The sequence below is a fragment of the Aethalodelphis obliquidens genome, unplaced genomic scaffold (assembly GCF_003676395.1).
Source record: "Aethalodelphis obliquidens isolate GAN/ISIS:26980383/991018 unplaced genomic scaffold, ASM367639v1 scaffold4, whole genome shotgun sequence".
Taxonomy (NCBI): Eukaryota; Metazoa; Chordata; class Mammalia; order Artiodactyla; family Delphinidae; genus Aethalodelphis; species Aethalodelphis obliquidens.
In genome coordinates, this window is record NW_020837948.1 from 61,068,228 (window position 1) to 61,086,715 (window position 18,488).

The 18,488-nt window shown below is 40.9% G+C and overlaps 1 protein-coding gene across 13 annotated transcripts in view; it reads left to right on the top strand.

Annotated features, from left to right (window-relative positions):
* The window catches only part of MRPS27 (mitochondrial ribosomal protein S27), a 125,284-nt gene that overhangs the window by 54,011 nt on the left and 52,785 nt on the right, over positions 1 to 18,488 (top strand). The window lies entirely within an intron of this gene.

The following is an 18,488-nucleotide window of genomic DNA, read 5'->3' on the forward strand; positions in this document are numbered from 1 at the left end:
CTGAAATGGTAAGTCAGAGTTTTCTAGCCAAATCCTCCTCCTTCTAGAGGGAAATCTTAATTAGAATAGACCTCCTGTTCTGTTGCTGATACTCTGACTGGAGCATTAAGAAGCCCCAATTACTGGTAGAAAGTTAATAGAGACTTTACCCCTAAAATCACCTAATTATGGTACCAGGCAGTATGCTTAGTTGTCAAGAGCTCTGGAGTCAGACTCTCTGGGTTTAAATCCTCGTCTTGTTTCATATTAACTGTGCGACCTTGGAGAAGTTATTTAACCCTTTGGTGTTCAGGTTCTTCATCTGTAAAAAGGGGATAATAACATACTTACCTTATATAGAGTCATTCTAATATGTAAGTGAAATAATCTTTCGAAAGCAATTAGCAAGCACAGTGACTGGAACAACATAAGAGTTCAGAAAATGTTGGGTACTGATTTTATTTTATTTTTTATTGGCCGCACCACGAGGCTTGTAGGATTTTAGTTCCCCAACTGGGGATTGAACCCAGGCCCTCGGCAGTGAGAGCTCAGAGTCCTAACCACTGGACCGCCAGGGAATTCCCCACATCTGCTATTCTTATTTCAGATGTATATGTGTATATTGATGTATATCAACAAAAGTATTACATTTAGATGCGAAAGACAAGCTCTTCTCTGTAGAGCTACTAAATCCTGCAGATTTCTTTGATTCAGTGAATAAAAGTGACATTCACATTTCTTGGCAGCAGGTTCTTTGCTGAAGAAAAGAATAGGGTAGCCAGAAAGCAGAAGATCATTAAGCATATCAAACAACAGTCCTGACTTTTGAATGACCTGAATTCACTAAAGTCGAATTTTTAACTGAACCCTTTGAGTCTTTGTTGTCCCTTAAATTGGTAGAAAATAAAATGTACTTGTGTGTAATGTCACATCCCATGTGGCATTTAAAAGGAATGAAAAGTTTTGTCATATTTACTAGAGGAAGAGGTGACATTATATGTGATATTGTGCTGTAATACAAATGGTTCTCCACAGTGCGCAAAGGAAGAGATTCTTGTTCCCTGTTCTTATGTGGTACTGAATTCACTAAATTCTGACATTTTTCTATCTCTGTTAGACTGTAGCTGTCTCTCCATGTAAAGCAATAGGGTCCGTGTATAGAGTTTCAGGAAGGGGGAAATGGTGTTAGCATTGTGTCAACCCTAAGAATAAGTGAGGGTGGATATTGTATTTCCCAGGAAGCTAGACTGTGGTGTGATGTATGTTCTCAGTTTCCCAGGCTTTGTGCAAACCTGCTACAGGACGTCGCCACATAAGTACCTTGATGCTCTGCTGGGCTTCAACCTAGGTTAGATATTCCTGTTATATTGGTTTCATAATCTTGTGGGATCCGTTCCTCTAGCTTCTTGACCCTTAAGATGTAAATAAAGTGTTTCATTTTTTAAAAATCAGAGCAGACAAGGTACTATGAATATGGCTGAAGTTTTACCATTTAAGAAATTATTGCAATATTACATAATGTCCTACTTTCTTAAGAAGGAACTAGCCAAGCTTGATTTACCTGTCTTTCATTGCTCAGAGTAATCCTGAATAATGTTGTTAACATGATTATCCTTTTTTTCCCTAGGAAAAAAAAAAAAAGGAGGTAATATTTAGGGATTGTGTCTTAACAATGCTCTTTTTAAATTTTTATTTAATTTTTTTAATTTTTGGCTGCATTGGGTTTTCGTTGCTGTGCACAGGCTTTCTTTAGTTGTGGCGAGCGAGGGCTACTCTTCATCACAGTGCACAAGCTTCTCATTGCGGTGGCTTCTCTTGTTGCGGAGCACGGGCTCTAGGTACATGGGCTTCAGTAGTTGTGGCTCGCAGGCTCTAGAGCACAGGCTCAGTAGTTGTGGTGCACGGGCTTAGTTGCTCTGCGGCATGTGGGATCTTCCCGGACCAGGGCTCGAACCTGTGTCCCCTGCATTGACAGGCGGATTCTTAACCACTGAGCCACCAGAGAAGCCCTGTCTTAACAGTACTCTTAACACTTAGCATACCATCCATGTACTAGGGTCTTAATATGTGTACACAAATGTTTTCAGTAAAATGGTTTAGATTGAACAAATAATTCAAAATGTAGGACTGTGATTTCTTTTTGACCTTCGTTGAAGGATATTAGAGTTGAAAGGGTTATTGAGAGACTTTTTTAGCCTCTTGTTTTATAATTTATTAAAATTGAAATCCAGAGAGGTTAAGTGTCTTACTCAAGATGTTGCCTTCTTTTTTTTTTTTTTTTGCGGTACACGGGCCTCTCACTATTATGGTCTCTCCCGTTGCGGAGCACAGGCTCCGGACGTGCAGGCTCAGCGGCCATGGCTCACGGGCCCAGCCGCTCCGCGGCATGTGGGATCCTCCCGGACCGGGGCACGAACCCGTGTGCCCTGCATCGGCAGGCGGACTCTCAACCACTGCGCCACCAGGGAAGCCCTGTTTCCTTCTTTTTTAAACAGAGGATATTACTGCTGAAATAGTACATTTTCTTTATCATCATTACTTCTAACGTTATATATCCATTGACCAACCATAGAGAGATCAAAGAGCCTGTAGACGTCTTCTGATTAAATGTGACAGATTGAACATATGTGCTTAACCCCATTTCCTACCAAAATCTCCACAAATATGTCAATAGAGGGTAAAAAAGATAAAAACCTACAGAATAAAGAGAACAAGAGAGGAGGCAACAAAATTTTGGAAGCTAGAATACAGATGGACAGGAGGTAACAAACTTCTTAGCAGAAAGAGAAAGCTGCAACTTAAACTGGCGGGAGAGGAAATCTAGAAGCAAGGTGGTTCATACCAGAGGACCCTAGAAAGGCTCATAAATAAAAAGCAGCAGGTAATTCCCAAAGAAGAGATGTGGGTGGAACTGAGGCAGATTAATTAGAGGTTTTCATAAGAAGTAATGAAATGCCCAGATTGTTTCTCTCCAACCCTAGCAGAAGACTGGTAGTTTTCTTTCTGGAGAGTTGAGGCAGAAAGGCTCTGGACCTGAGGATACAAGCCTTATTATGCCTCTCAGGGAGGAGACTGGGGGAGTCCTCTCTGAGCAAACTGACCAGTGCAAGAGAAAAGACCTATGCATTCCTTGGGAGCCCCCCAACAAAATAACGCTGCCAGGCTACCCTCGCAAAAGCATGAGATGGAAGATAAGAACCTGTTGTTTTCATTTCTACATTCCTGCCACGCTGAATTCAAGTTTAGTGCTCAGAGTGACACATTTTTTATAAAGAAGGCTGTCTAAATGCAAGCTAACTACGTCTGATGCTTAACAACAACCAGCAATCTGTTTCAAACACTATGGGGAAAACCACCTGTGTTGGATTCATTACAAGCTCTTAGACGAGATATTTATCCTCTGCAGTTCCAATTTCCTACTCTGTAAAAAGGAAAAAGTGTATATAAAGTACTTAGGATAACGCCTAGTACATGATAAGTGTTCAGTACTTTTTAATTAATAATACTGTTATTCATTATCATCCTCTCATCATTAATCTCGGTAATAAAGATTTTGCACAAACTGATCCAGGAAGAGGAAGCTTTCCCTCAGTTTGATTTTTTTTTTAAAAAAAAGATCTAAATACTCAAAACAAGCAAGTGCTTTAGTATGTTGTACTCTTTTATAAGCATTCATTTCTAGAAATATATTGGGTTGGCCAAAGGGTTCATTCTTTTCTTCTGTAAGATGGCTCTAGTAGCACTTAGCTGTCTTTAACTTCATTCGAAACAATTTTGTTAGATTGTATGTGACAGCTGTCATATCAGCGTGCATTTAAAAAAAGACATCAAAATTGGTGAATTTTTGTGTAGCCATTTTACTATTGAAGATGGAAGGAAAAAAGCAACATTGTTAGCCCATTATGCTTTATTATTTCAAGAAAGGTAGAAATGCAACTGAAACACAAAGATTTGTGCAGTGTGTGGAGAAGGTGCTGTGACTGATCAGACACGTCAAAAGTGGTTTGCGAAGTTTCGTGCTGGAGGTCTCTCGCTGGATGATGCTCCGTGGGCGGGTGGGCCAGTTGGAGTTGATAGCGATCAAATCGAGACATCAGGGCTTCCCTGGTGGCGCAGTGGTTGAGAGTCCGCCTGCCGATGCAGGGTACATGGGTTCGTGCCCCGGCCCGGGAAGATCCCACATGTCTCGGAGCGGCTGGGTCCTTGAGCCATGGCCGCTGAGCCTGTGCGTCCGGAGCCTGTGCTCCGCAACGGGAGAGGCCACAACAGTGAGAGGCCCTCGTATCGCAAAACAAAAACAAAAACAAATCGAGACATTAATTGAGAACAGTCAACGTTACACCACTCGGAAGATAGCCGACATGCTCAAAATAAACAAATCAAGCGCCGAAAATCATTTGCACCAGCTTGGTTATGTGAATCGCTTTGATGTTCGGGTTCCACATGAGTTAAGTGGAAAAAAAACCTTCTTGACCATATTTCTGCGTGCAATTCTGTACTTAAACATAATGAAAACATGTCAGTTTTAAAACAAATTGTGACGGGCGATGAAAAGTGGATGCTGTACAATAATGTGGAACGGAAGAGATGGTGGGGCAAGTGACATGAACCACCACCAATCACACCAAAGGCTGGTGGTCTTCATCCAAAGAAGGTGATGTTGTGTATATGGTGGGATTGGAAGGGAGTCCTCTATTATGAGCTCCTTCTGGAAAACCAAACGATTAATTCCAACAAGTACTGCTCCCAATTAGACCAGCTGAAAGCAGCACTCAACAAAAAGCGTCTACAGAAACAGAAAACAGAAAACGCATAGTGAACAGAAAATGCATAATCTTCCATCTGGATACAAGACCACATGTTTCTTTGATGACCAGGCAGAAACTGTTATAGCTTGGCTGGGAAGTTCTGATTGATCCGCGGTATTCACCAGACATTGCACCTTCGAATTTCCATTTATTTTGGTCTTTACAAAATTCTCTTAATGGAAAAGATTTCAATTCCCTGGAAGACTGTGAAAGGCATCTGTTCTTAAAAAGTTTTGGAAAGATGGAATTATGAAGTTGCCTGAAAAAATGGCAGAAGGTAGTGGAACAAAAGGGTGAATATGGTTGTTAAATAAAGTTCTTGGTGAAAATGAAAAATGTGTTTTTAATTATTACTTAAAAACTGAAGGCACTTTTTGGCCAACCAAATACTTCAGGTATTGCTAATAAATTAGACTTTCCTAAGGTTGCATGGGATTATGGAAAAATCCTAGAAATGATCAGATTCTGTGGTCACTATAGCAACAGCTTACCCTGTCTTTCTCTCCTTTTTGGAGCCTATCTTAACACAGACACAAGTTAATAGTGGTTAGTTATACGTATCCACACTTTTTCTTTTCAACATGAGAAAAACTATTGTGTTTTTCGTAGATATCCTATTGACTCGGTGGCCTTTACTGTCATGTGGCTGTCGTCAGCTGCCTTGTCCAAGTTGTCTGAAGGGGCTGATGGCACCATTGGTTTGGGGACAGGAATGGGAGCTTTCAGCCTTACACTCTTTCTTGGGTACCCGATGGTAGAAAAGTGATGGAAAAGAGGGTTCTTGGCTGCTTGTGGGGTGGGAGCAGGCAAAGGTTGGGCAGTGGTTTGTTTAGTGGCAAATGGGTTGCCTTGTTGCTCTTTTCCTTATTTGCTAGGCTTAGATGGGTGGCATGTCCTATGTAGATACTCTTTCCTTCCTCTGAGATTCTACCCCACACACAGATCTGAGCCATAAGCGTACTTGGCAGCTCTCTTCGGAATGGTTTGGTGTATCTTCAGTAGGTGTCTGTACTCCTTAGTTGTTGGCTCCAGCCACAGGCTGCTGGGCACTGAGTGGACAGAGGACTCAAAGCATAAACTCTACTGTGCTGTAACCCTGCGTCGCCAAGCTTGTGAAAACCAGTCCAAGGGCCCAAGAGCACTAATGGGTAAATTAACTCCTCGTTAGGTCACCTCCCAACTCCCTTCTTTGGGAGAAGGGAGCCTGAACCTTTTCCTCTGATAAATAAAATCAGAAACCCTGCTACTAGTCATCAGACTGACTGGCACACCCTGTACTGGCTGGCTTTGAGCCTTTGGGATTGTGAAAAGCCTCTCTGTTCTCTCCTCTGGTTCACCTTCCAGCGCCTCCTTTGAAACCGCCTCTAGAGGAGTGAGGGGTAGGGGACTCTTCGCTTTCTTACTGAGACCGTCCTTCCCCTTCTGTTCCATCCCTGTTGGCTAGTGGCAGTCAGGTGTTTGCTGCACAGGTGCCCAGCCCCGTGCAAGTCACATCCTTTGTGGAGAAAAGTAGTCCTAAGAGCTCACATTTAACTCAGCGGCCCTCAGCATGTGGTGAGGCAGCATGTGGCAACCCTGTGCAGGTTGCCTGCAAGCGCCGTTGCAGCCATTGCACTGAGCACATCACATGTCTTCTCTCTCCAGCCTGAATTTCAATCCGGGGGTGTACAACACAAGTGGGAACAACTTTTACCCACATTCTACAAATTAGGATCCTGAGGTTTTAGAGTCGGTTTCCTGGGGATATAACACAGAAGTGAGGTCCATCTGCTGCCAGATCTTGTCTCTACTTCTCTACTACCAAAAGCAGTTCTGCCCCAGGCCTTAGCCTCAGGAAGGACACACTTGAGGCAGCGAGTAAGCAGTACCAGACAGAATGCCATCAAGTGCTGTATCAAGTAAGCCATAACAATAATGTTTCTTGTTTGTGTGCATATTTCTACTCTGCTTGGTTCCAACAAGGATTAAAAGTTGTCAAAATACTTAACCCAGTTCTCCTTTGATTTTCATAGTAACCCAGTGATAAAGGCATTATCACCTTTATTTTACAGGTGACAAAACTGATTCTCAGGTCGGTTTAACCAGTCAGTAAGTGAGTCAGGGCTGGGCTCCAGTCAGATGCAGAGCAGCAATCACCTTGTCAGGGATGTTCATTGTCAGGGTGACAATGCTGATTAGTTTCCACAGGAAAAGTAGCATCCTAGCCTCCCTCGTCTATCAGGTAGCAGAAATTTTGTTGTTTCTGTCCCTACCCTTCTACCCCTGGAGAAGCACACATTACTATGGTTTGGCTCAGTTCTCTGTCAGACAGGCCCTTGAATACAGAGTTAAAAGGCATATGTACCCTAAAGTACTCAACACAGGACACATCCCTAGGTAATAAAGGTATAAAAACATGCCTGAGAGTGATGGCCACCAACTTTCCTCCTCTGGAAAGTGAGAGGAGGAAGGTACAACTTTATATCTGTAATATTTTGTCTTTAAAATATATTCAAAGAAAACAAAAAAGATTATTGGGAAGAGGAGAGAAACACTGAATTTACTTTTCTACTGAGAGCTGATTTTTAGAAAATTGAGTACCAGAGTGTTATGAAATAATCAGTGTTGTATAAATGAGGAATTGTATTATAATGCTTCTGAATTACCCTTCTATGTTTGTTTTAGGTGCTCACAAAATACTTGGTTTTTGATAATCCCAGTCGAACCTCATTGAAGGCAAGAAGTATATTTGCTTATCTTTGTCACTTAGTGTCCAGCAGAATATCCTGATTCATAGTAGGCTGATGAATGATCCCATGCAAAAGAGAGCAGCTTTGTCCTCACCACATGCTCCATTCTGTTGGAATAAGTGATTCCATATAGGTACAGTAGCAGAACTATTCTCTCTAGTTTAACATTCAACTTTTCCTTAATTGTTCTCTGTTTAAAAAAAAAAATTTTTTTTTTTAACTAGCTCCCTTGCTTTTTTGCCTAAAGTTAGTGAAGGAAAAATTGTGCCTGTTCACTGAAGGCTGCATGCATTGTAGGAGCCGGGTACACGTGGATAGCCTACAGCCACTGCAGGTGAAATTGCACTTGATGTGTATTCATATAAAGGACGGGCTCCCACTCCTTCCAGCTCACTGTAATTGTTCAGCAGATGAGCTAATGGCATTTAGGAAGCTAGGGAAGCAAAGGTATTTTCATAGCTTGTTTCTCTCTCCTCTCCCACAAAACATGGCCACGATCTGACACACGATCAAAGGGCGCAGCCCTTTTTAGGATGCAGGAGATGCTTCCCTGTGTCTGTGGCTCACAATGGCAAACAATAGAGACTTCTGCGATGATATTTTGCCTCCCTGGTGTTCAAACTTCTTCAGTTAAGCCTGTCTGGAATCTATTTAAATGTTATCCATCAAAGCTTTTCTTTTTTTTTTTTTTTTAATAAAAGGGGGAGTGAACGTGGAACCAGAGGAAAGACTGTATCTTTGCCAAGATGCTCTCTCCTCTCCTTGTGACTCATCCTTAGAAAAGCAGAGGGACTTTGGAAAGCTGCCTGCAGTCACACTGAGACAGCTCTCCTGGCACTTTCAGACATTTTAAAAATTTTCTTAAGCAATAAAAGATGTTTTTCAAATTGTTCATTCCCTCCTTCTGGGCCAGCCTAACAGCTTTTGTTTAGCTGTAGCATGGTGGTTGTATGGAAGTCTTGCCAGCTAGAACAGACGAACCCAGGCCTTTGTTTTTGGAGTATTACTAAGGAATCAGCTCTTCCCTGTTTAAAATTGGTAATCATTCTTTCTTAAATGATTGTTATCATGTTGCATTTGGTCATTCTTAAGAATTTTCTTGGTATATTGTGATGTACAATTTCAAATATTCAACTATTAAAAAGTTTGGTTTTAGGGCTTCCCTGGTGGCGCAGTGGTTGAGAGTCCGCCTGCTGATGCAGGGGACACGGGTTCGTGCCCCGGTTTGGGAGGATCCCACGTGCCGCGGAGCGGCTGGGCCCGTGAGCCATGGCCGCTGGGCCTGCGCGTCCGGAGCCTGTGCTCTGCAACGGGAGAGGCCACAACAGTGAGAGGCCCGCGTACCACAAAAAAAAAAAAAAAAAGTTTGGTTTTAGTATGGGGGTGCTAGCTTGAGCTAAATAGAGGAGCTGCTTATTAAATGTAGGCAGTCTGGTTTTTACCATTTGGCAGCACAGGAAAGAAAAGACATCTTAATTCTCTTACCTTCATATATAAATAAGGATGTTTTAGTAATTGGTAAATTAAAGCTTGCAGAAAACCAGTTAGGCTAACAAATCTAATCGTCAGTTTTCAAATTTCTTTCCCTTTTAGCTACAAAAAATGATTATGTCCTTTTATGGTTCCAGAAACTGGCAAGTAATTTCTTAATATCCCTGTGGCCACTCCCATATCACTCCCCCAGTTTTGAAGGGTTCAACCATCTCTGCTCTAAGAATTGCCACTTAACAGGGGTTTGATACCAAAAATAAGTTATGGTGGTGAACTATTTGGATGTTTATGCCTGCTTAGCAATAATTTAAGGAGTAAAAGAAAGTAGCAATATACAGAAACAATTTGTTTTATAAGAAAGTTACTTTGGATGGCTGACTCTTAGATATAAATTGAATACAATGAAGTATTCATTTGAGTAGAAAATCCTTTACTTAGGGATCAGTTGCTGAAATTTTTATTATCTTGCAAAACTTGATCTCCAATTAAAATCTACTTTTAAGGACCTTGAATTTAATTTAGTGATTGTATCATTTCATCTTGAAATTTTAGATGCCAGTTTGTGAGGTCTGCTGTCCCCATAATAGTCTATGTAGACTGCCCAAGCTGGGTGAAATGATATTCACCTGACTGGGGAATGAGGCTAGTGGAATAGAGTAGAATCAGATGTGGACTGAATGGTAGCTTTTGTCTTTGAGTCTCTGTTCTCTTATTTGTATCACTACCATTTTTCTAGTTTAACAGAGGTGTGTAAATGTATGATGTTTTAATGAATGGATTAGGCTTATTATTCTTCAGTCATTAAACATGGGAGCTGGAAGGCGTTTCAGGGGTCTGGTCTAGTTGAGTTCCAGTGTATTTTGTTTGACCCATACAATATGGTTTCAAAAACAGTATAACTAGGCAGCTACTTTGCTCGATAATAATACAAGTAGCTTTGTACCTATTGTCTTACATGATTCTTCATGCTTTTTTTTTTTTTTTTTTTTTTTGCGGTACGCGGGCCTCTCACTGTTGTGGCCTCTCCCGTTGCGGAGCACAGGTTCCGGACGCGCAGGCCCAGTGGCCATGGCTCACAGGCCCAGCCGCTCTGCGGCATGTGGGATCCTCCCGGACCGGGGCATGAACCCGCGTCCCCTGCATCAGCAGGCGGACTCTCAACCACTGCGCCACCAGGGAAGCCCCCTCTTCATGCATTTATATTAACTGACTGGCCCCTGCAGACATTTGAGTGTATGATCTAGATAATCCTACCTTTTCATTCTACAGTTGTAGGAACTGAAACCCCAAGGATCGAGTGACTACAATGTCAAATGGCTAATTCAGGGCAATTCCAAAACTGTTTCACCGCCTGAGTTTTTTTTTCTTTGTTTGTTTCTTTGTTTTTAGTAGGTTAGAGATCTTTGTCAAACTGCAGAGATGTTTCTTAAAGATGTCTTACAAATAAAAGAATTGAAAGGCAGTGGTGGAATAGTAAGAGTAAGCAGTCTAGTTTATAGTTTAGGTCCTGGAGTTATCTTGCTTATCTTGGATAAATCATTTCATCTCATTGGACACCAAGATTCCTCATCCATAAAGTAAAGGAATTAGACTAGACCATTTCACATCACCCAGTACAGGGCTTGGTAAGTAGTGACTTCTCAATAAATAGTTTAATGAACAGTGGTTATTGAAGGCCCCTACCAGCACTAAACTATAGATTCTCTAATTCTATATGAACTTTTCTTCCTTCCCCATCCCCAATTTACTTGGCCTAGATGGCTTTCAGAGTCTCTTCCAATCTTGAGAGGAGTCTAAGATTTTTGATTTAGAACTTGTTAGGGGAGGTCTTTGAACCCATGTGCCCTATTGTCTATCCTCCTGTTTTTGGTTTCCCTCTCCCATCAGCTTGTCTGTTCCCTGAACTCACTGCACTGCAGAATCCATGTATCCTTTTATGTATGATGGGAAGGAGGCAGCAGGGGGCAGAAGTGAGGAGTAGGTGGCTTTCCAGAATGACCACATATTATTTCACATTCTCTGCCGTCTCTGATCTCCTCCTGCCTTGCACAAAAAAGGTAGCATTTCCTCCTGGCTTCGTCTGTTTATAGGCAGGATAATACTTCAAAACCAGAAGTGGATTATCGTTTCAAATATAAATAATACTCATGAGTTTCAACATACATTATTGGTATTTATACAGTCTTAGCAGGCCTAGGCACTATTGCCAAATCATCAGACACCTACTGTTATAGGTCACGAAAAGATAGAAAACTTGTCCCCTGCCTTTTAAGAGCTTAAAGCCTTAATAATGAAGTCAGTAGAGTTACAGAAATAGAAACTAGCTATGAACTTGGGTTGTATAACTGGAAGTAAATCCAGTCTTACCTTTTGCTGTAAACAGAATCCTTTGAGGTTCAACTTTTCCATGTGTTAGAGAATCAAAATGTTTAAAACACTGTGATGCTTTTCTTCTTTATTTAAAAAAAAAGATCTCATTCTTAAGAAATCCAGATTAGTGCTGAGCTTCTCTTCCATCAAAAATACCCCAAAAGAGATTCATAATCTCACACACAAAAACACATATAAATCCGCTCAACACCAGCTTAACTCTTCCGTGCTTTTATGCTGGTGTGCTTCGTCCCCTGGGCCAGTCCTCTGCCTGCTCATTTCTTTTGTGGCAGACTTAATCCCGACAACTTCACTAAGGCTAGACTACTCCAGAAATCCGAAATGCTATTCCTTTGTCTTCCTCCTCTTTCTTTCACACCTCCCCCTTCCTCAGAACTCTTCAGATATGTAGCCTACCCCTGGTTAATTAATATATGTGATTTTCCTGCCTCAGTCATCGTATTATTTATGATTTTGCAGAAATTATGTCTGAAGTTCCTAGCCAAAACTTTAGAAGACATCAGGAAATGTTGACGTCTTTTTAAAACTGGCTCATTTATGGCTCATAGATTTCCTACTGAAAACCAAAAATATTTCCCTTATCTTTGCCCGACCCAAGCCAGTTCCCACAACTCTACGTGTTTTTATAAATAGGACTGGTTCCAAAATCCAGTTTTTCTCAGCTTCCAGCTGTCCTGAGCTGAAGACCCTCTTCCTTTAGCCTCACCTTGCCCTCCACCGTCTCTCAGGCATGAAGCTAACCTGTGTATCCACCTTGCAAGTGGCTGGAGAAGCCCCACCAGGCACTTCTGGGTGCAGTTTCACTGACAGATCAGTTGTTGACTACAAAGACAGAGGTTTTATGCTTTCAGGACCATCGCCAGGAGGGCACCTCAGCAATCACTGTAAATACTTTTTTCTTCTCCAGTTCTCCCCACAAATAATCCTTCCCTGTTATCCACATGCATCACCTTTTGGAGGCTGACAAAAATAGTAGGCTTCAGACAAAGAACAATTGGCTTCATCTGACTGGGGAGGAGCAGCAGAGCATAGAGTCACTCTATAGGTTTTTTTCTTTCTGTATCTGAAGGGAGAGATGTCATCTTTAAGATTGTTTGAAACTAGAGGAAACTGGGTAGACCAGCAGGGTTAGACTACAGACCATCTGGCACAGGGTAGCTACTTAGTAAGTATTTTCTTAGTGAATGAAAAATGTGTCCCCTATATTGAGAGATGTTGATCTGGCTAAACAATAGCCAGATCAGAGAGAAGACAGAATAGTTTGGGGATATATGTCCTACTTGTCCTTGCTTGTTTTCTAGTCCATGAATGGATATGGAAAATAGAGTATTTCTCCTAGAGTAGTTTCTTGGATGTGAAATGTTATTTCATTATACCAGGTGAAATGCTGGTGACCTCATTTTTAAGCCCAGGGTATGACAAATTTAGACTTTGACTTTGATATCTAGCAAGTCCCTGTGTTTTCCATCTTCACTTTAAAACGTGTTATTATGCTGCATTTATTTAGCACTTCACATTTGTAAAATTCTATGCCTGTGTTATTCTCTACCAAAAAATCCACTTACTTGTTACCCTTATTAGAAGGCAAACAGGGATACCAAATGTCTCATGGCTGTGTATAGAACTCAGAGAAAACTACTTGTAAACTGGATTTTAATTTTTTCAAGTTCTAATTTGGAAATTGGCAGAATGTAAATTACAGTTGAACTGAAATTATAGTTTTATTACCTTATTTGCTTTTCCTCTTATAAAATTAATAACTCTAGGTTTAGAAAGAATCTCGAGGAGGTTATCTGTATAAAATATGCTCAAATTAAGCAGCAAACCCTGGAGAGGTTGATTCTAAAGGAGACATTAGGAATTTTTAGGGTTGATAGAACTGTTCTTTTAGCTTGACTGTGGTGGTTACACAACTGGATGCATTTGTCAAAATTCACAGACAGATTCACTGAAGAGTGTGAATTTTACTGTTTGTGTATCTTTGTAAACCTGTTTTTTAAAAAAGAAAAAAGCATTAGAACTTGAAAATAAAAAAAAAAAAGACATTTTTATCTGCCTAAGAGGTAGATAATGAATTCATTGGAAATGTACAAGCCCAAACTTGGGCATTTGCGAGGGCAATGTTTTAAAAGGAGGGGATTCTTGCTCTTGGTGCGTCACTTAGTGCACACGCAGGACATATTTGTTGAAAAGTTAAAATTACCTTGGGCTTCCCTGGTGGCGCAGTGGTTAAGAATCTGCCTGCCAACGCAGGGGACATGGGTTCTAGCCCTGGTCCGGGAAGATCCCACATGCCGCGGAGCAACTAAGCCCATGCGCCGCAACTACTGAGCCTGTGCTCTAGAGCCCGTGCTCCGGCAACAAGAGAAGCCACCGCAATGAGAAGCCCACGCACCCCAATGAAGAGTAGCCACAGCTCACCACAACTAGAGAAAGCCCGTGCACAGCAACGAAGACCCAACGCAGCCAATCAATCAATAAAATAAATAAAATTTTTTAAAAGGTTAAAATGACCTGAATTTCCCCTATAAAAGTAAGAATCTGGGATCTCAAGCAAGAAAGTGGTTTTAATCTAGAATACTGATGTCTTTATTATCAGTTCCTATATTAGACTCCTATATTAGCCCCCTTTTTCAAACACTTGACAAAGATATAATAGTCATTAGAAAATTATTGCATCAGAACTTGGTTTTATTTGTGGTAGTTGGGGGCAACTAATAATTGATGAAAGCAGAATTTCCAGCAGGATGCGAAAGAAAGTAATTATCCTTGTAGAATAAAAAAGTGCGTAGCCATGACTGAATCAGATTCTGGTTTGAATAATCACATGATACCCTCTTGCTCTTTGGGTTTAGTTCAGGGAAGCGCTCAAACCTTTCAATAAGTGCCCACTTTGCTTCATTGATAAGGCTCCCGTCCGCACTACAGACTCTGAAGCCAGCTGTGTTCTCTTCTTGGCACTCTTCCAGTCCTCCTTTTACCCCAGCCCCTCACCCATCTCCATGTCTACCCAGCTCGGGGCCTGAGGTTTCCATCTGTAAAGCCTGTTGCTACAGAATACAGAATTCACTGGGGAGGAGGGGAAAGCTGCGTGTGTGTGTTTAAGGATGGTGGCTCTCATAATCAGATAAATGTTGTGGAAAGCTTGCTCATTCATATGGAAGAGCCAGCGCTGCAGCTAAATGGTGGAGCCGCTGAGCTCCAGGCTCTGGCATCTGTGCATTAGCCCTGCTCAGTCAGGAGCGCCTTTATTTGTGATACAGAAATAGCTGAGGAGCATCACCACTTTTGCCTTCAACAATAACCTTTGGTTGAACCCATGGAAAAAAGGCTGTATCGCTTTTTTTTTTTTAATGCAATGATGAAATTGGTCACAAATAGGAAATCTCATGTGACTTCTACACACAATGAGGTACCTCCTATGCAATCGTAGTAAGTCTCTGGCGTTTTACTTTTCGCTCTTGACTTCCTTTATATAACTGCTCTTCCCTTCTAAGATATCTCGAAGGTATCAAAGACTTTTTCCCCATGTCATGCATCCTGTGATTCTGCTCTCCTTCCTTCCTGGTGACATCAGTCTTGAATGAACAGTAGTGCTGGTGAATGCCCTGAAAAGCCTGGAATGTAACCTGATTTTTGAGGAGAGGAAGCTTCTCAGTTCCCGCCGTTTGACTTGCCTGGGCAAGTTCTGTCTTGCACTATGGACAGAGTTATCTTCAGCCATAGGATACCAGCTTTGGGAACTAGTAAAGCCGGAGCTTAAGAACACACTTCATTCTCTCCTTCTCCTTCTTGTGCCCCTCCTTCCTTCCAAGAAAACACTCATGTCCTTAGGATTGTTGTCAAGTTTGCTTCTGTTTTATAAGCGGGAAGCTCAGAATGTCTCTTGCCTTCATGAGCACAAGCATTGTTGGGGTTATTTGGGTTGCATTTGTTTATCTTTTCCACACTCACACGGTTTGCCTAGCTTGGCAGCCTGCTGGCCTGGACAATAATAAAGCTTCTGTCGAGGTGAGCAAACAGCTGATGGCATGGGGCACAGAGGGGACTCCTACAGTAGCTGCCTGTAATCTGCTGGGCTGGTGGTCAGAGTAGGCAAGAACAAAAGCCAGTCTGTTTGCAGGCAATTTGGAAAATCAATGTGTTAGTTGTGTTCTTGTCTCTTTGCTTTTCTCTTGGCTAAAAGGGAGAATGCTGGTCCAGCAGTTTGCAGAATCTTTCCAGGCAAGTACCCATTCCAGAGACTTACCTGCCTGTCATATTTCCACTGGCTGTTCTGAAAAGGGCCCGAGTTTTTCTGTCTGAACTGCTTAAAAAGCCACTGACAGAGAATTCTTAAACTCAACATCCAAAGTTGGACCCTACTATTCCAATGTTTTGAGTGGTTTATATTCTAGATAGTTACTCACATAAGTTGTGTGCTAATTTTTTTTTAATGCTAATGAGGGCTTCAGAAGGAGTTTATTTGTTGCCTGGCTAGGAAATACAAGAATTGCACTTTGAGCAACATATTTCATAATATATGTGTGTTTGCCTCTTATTCCTAAATTGATTTAATATTGTCAGTTAGTTGAAAATATCCTAGTCATGGTTGTGTATCTGGATTATTAGGTCTTACAGAGCAGAGATCACACCAAGTAGCCCTGTTCCAGGATGGGAGAGAGAGTGAACTTAGTAAAGACCCATGTGAGTCTGTTGACACATCATTCAAAGGACAGCCGTGCAGATGATTATATTAGTTGTGTGAAGTCTTGAGTTACTTTTCCCTTTAAGCTTCTAAGAAATAAAAGGTGATAAGGAAAGATTTGAGAAGAAAAGACTTTTCTGTTCATCCGTGTGTTAGCAAATGGCTTTAAACAAATTTTCATTTGTGCTTTGAAGGTCTATAACTAGATCCTATCCATCTTTGTTCCTCTTTTTCAAAGCCTAAAAATGGTCTGCTGATTGTGAGTAAGAGAAAAGGGTGTTTGGTTGGATGTGGTCATGGTGCTCTTATTTTAAAGTCCATCAAAAAGAAAAGTAATAACTTTAATGGTCATTGGAGACATCCTAAAGCAGAAGATAAGATTTAAATAATCGTGGGTAAAGGAGATAATTGACATTTTTTTGTTTTGTTTTGTTTTGTTTGTTTGTTTTCAAAGGAAAAATAGACTAAACCTAAAAGCCACTACTACCAAAAATACCTCTAGCATCTAGTAGTGCCCTCTGCATTTTTAGTGTTTATCACACCCCCCGCCCCCGTGTTATTGTTAAACTGGTTTATATACCTTATTTTTGTAATGAGATTATAAATACCCCAAACAGGGAATTTACAATTCTATAATATACCATAGAAGTTAACATAATGATCAATACATTATTGCATTTAATACGTGCTGATTTTTAAAGCTCTTTTTTTATTTGTCAACAACCTATTGTGGGCCACAAATTGTGTCAGGCACTGAGGAACCAGTGTGGAGCAAGGCAGTCACTGCCCCTACTTACTGCCCAGGGAGCCTACAGGCTAGCGAGAAAACATCACCATCTTTAGGCAGTACACCTGGTATTTCACTTGACTTTTTTTTTTTTTTTTAAATAAAATTAGCTGTTAATTGGCCATTACACTTCAAATCTCAGATTTTTCAGAGTAACAAGGAGTGACGCTCAGGTTGCTCAACTGTTGACTTTAAAATGTGAGGGAAAGCATGAAATACTAAAAGATATAGTTTGTTTCATTTCTATGCAGAGGATCTCATTAGACCTACTATCTAGGGCACTTATACAATGGCTTTCTCTGGCTAGGTCACTCTCATCTTAAACATAATTTGACATATTTCTATCCTTCTCCTTTTATCAAAAGGGGTTAATTCTGTAAAGAAAGAGTGAGAGAGACATTTTCCAGCCAAATCTAAGGCAGTCAAAAAACTGGACAGAGCTAGATGGCTTTAGATCCATAAAACATCTTCAGATCTTATTTTTATCAAATCTCTCACCAGATCACTAATAAATAGCCTAAATTAAATACTACTTCTCACTTGCTCTCTTTTTCTCAGCTTTTACTTTGGCAGAGAACCTGTTCAGCAGGAAACTATCCCAATGCCAGATGGCAGGAAATAGCAGGTGGCAGATTGAATAACCAGCCTTTGAAAAACACCAGTATTAGCCTCTAGCCCCAATTCTCAAATATGGCACAAAATTCTTTCTCTTTAAGTTTTTGTCTTGCCTTTTGTTTTTAAGAAAACTGTTTGAATTTTGTGGGGTCCAGGGATTGACTTGCTTCCTCAATGGTCAAAGTGGGGACTTCAGCTGACACGAGATGATGTTTGAGGAACCGTCCCGATCAAAGCAGATAAACAGAGGCGGCCTCACACACTCACACCTCTCACCTGAGTGAGAGGTCTCCCCTCTCACTCAGCCTGTGGCACAGACCCCCAAGAGCAAGGAGAAGCTGCTCCAACCAGTGTGTGCCAACTCAAGGCAAGAGCAGCATTTGAATTCCTTTCCAAGTTCCATTCTTTTGTCGGAATACTGGTACTATTATACACCTCAGCTTGGACTGCTTAGGCCTTTTAAAACCATGTGGAGAACAGTAGGAAGCAAGAGGAGATAGACCGAAGCACTGGAATAGGGCTGTGAGAAAGCGTGATCACGGATCCTGGAGGGCCTGAATGCTAAATTTTGCTCAAAAAATTTTTTTTTCTTTTTGTTTTCTTTCAGTTCACTGAAGAGTGTCCTAATGTCTCCTAAGTGCCATAAGAAATAGCAATATAACTCAAAGCTGATTTTCCTCTAGAATTGTTATGCTATCCTAGTTTTCATTTTTGCTTCATCTGTTTTATTTTAAACTTCTAAAGTATAAGCTTCCACATGTCTTCTAATGAAATGTGTACTTATGTAACACCATGGTTAGTAGAGCATATTCCTGAAATCATTTTTGTAAATCTTATGTTAAAACAACGTATTGAATTGGGGGTATAAATAAGGAACAAAATTTTTATACTCTTTTTGTTTATTATTATTTTGCCTTCTTTTTCCCATTTCAGACTTTATAGTGAATGAGTTTTACCCTCAAGCTTTTAGCAACTGTTGGTCTTTATGACTTTTATGATCA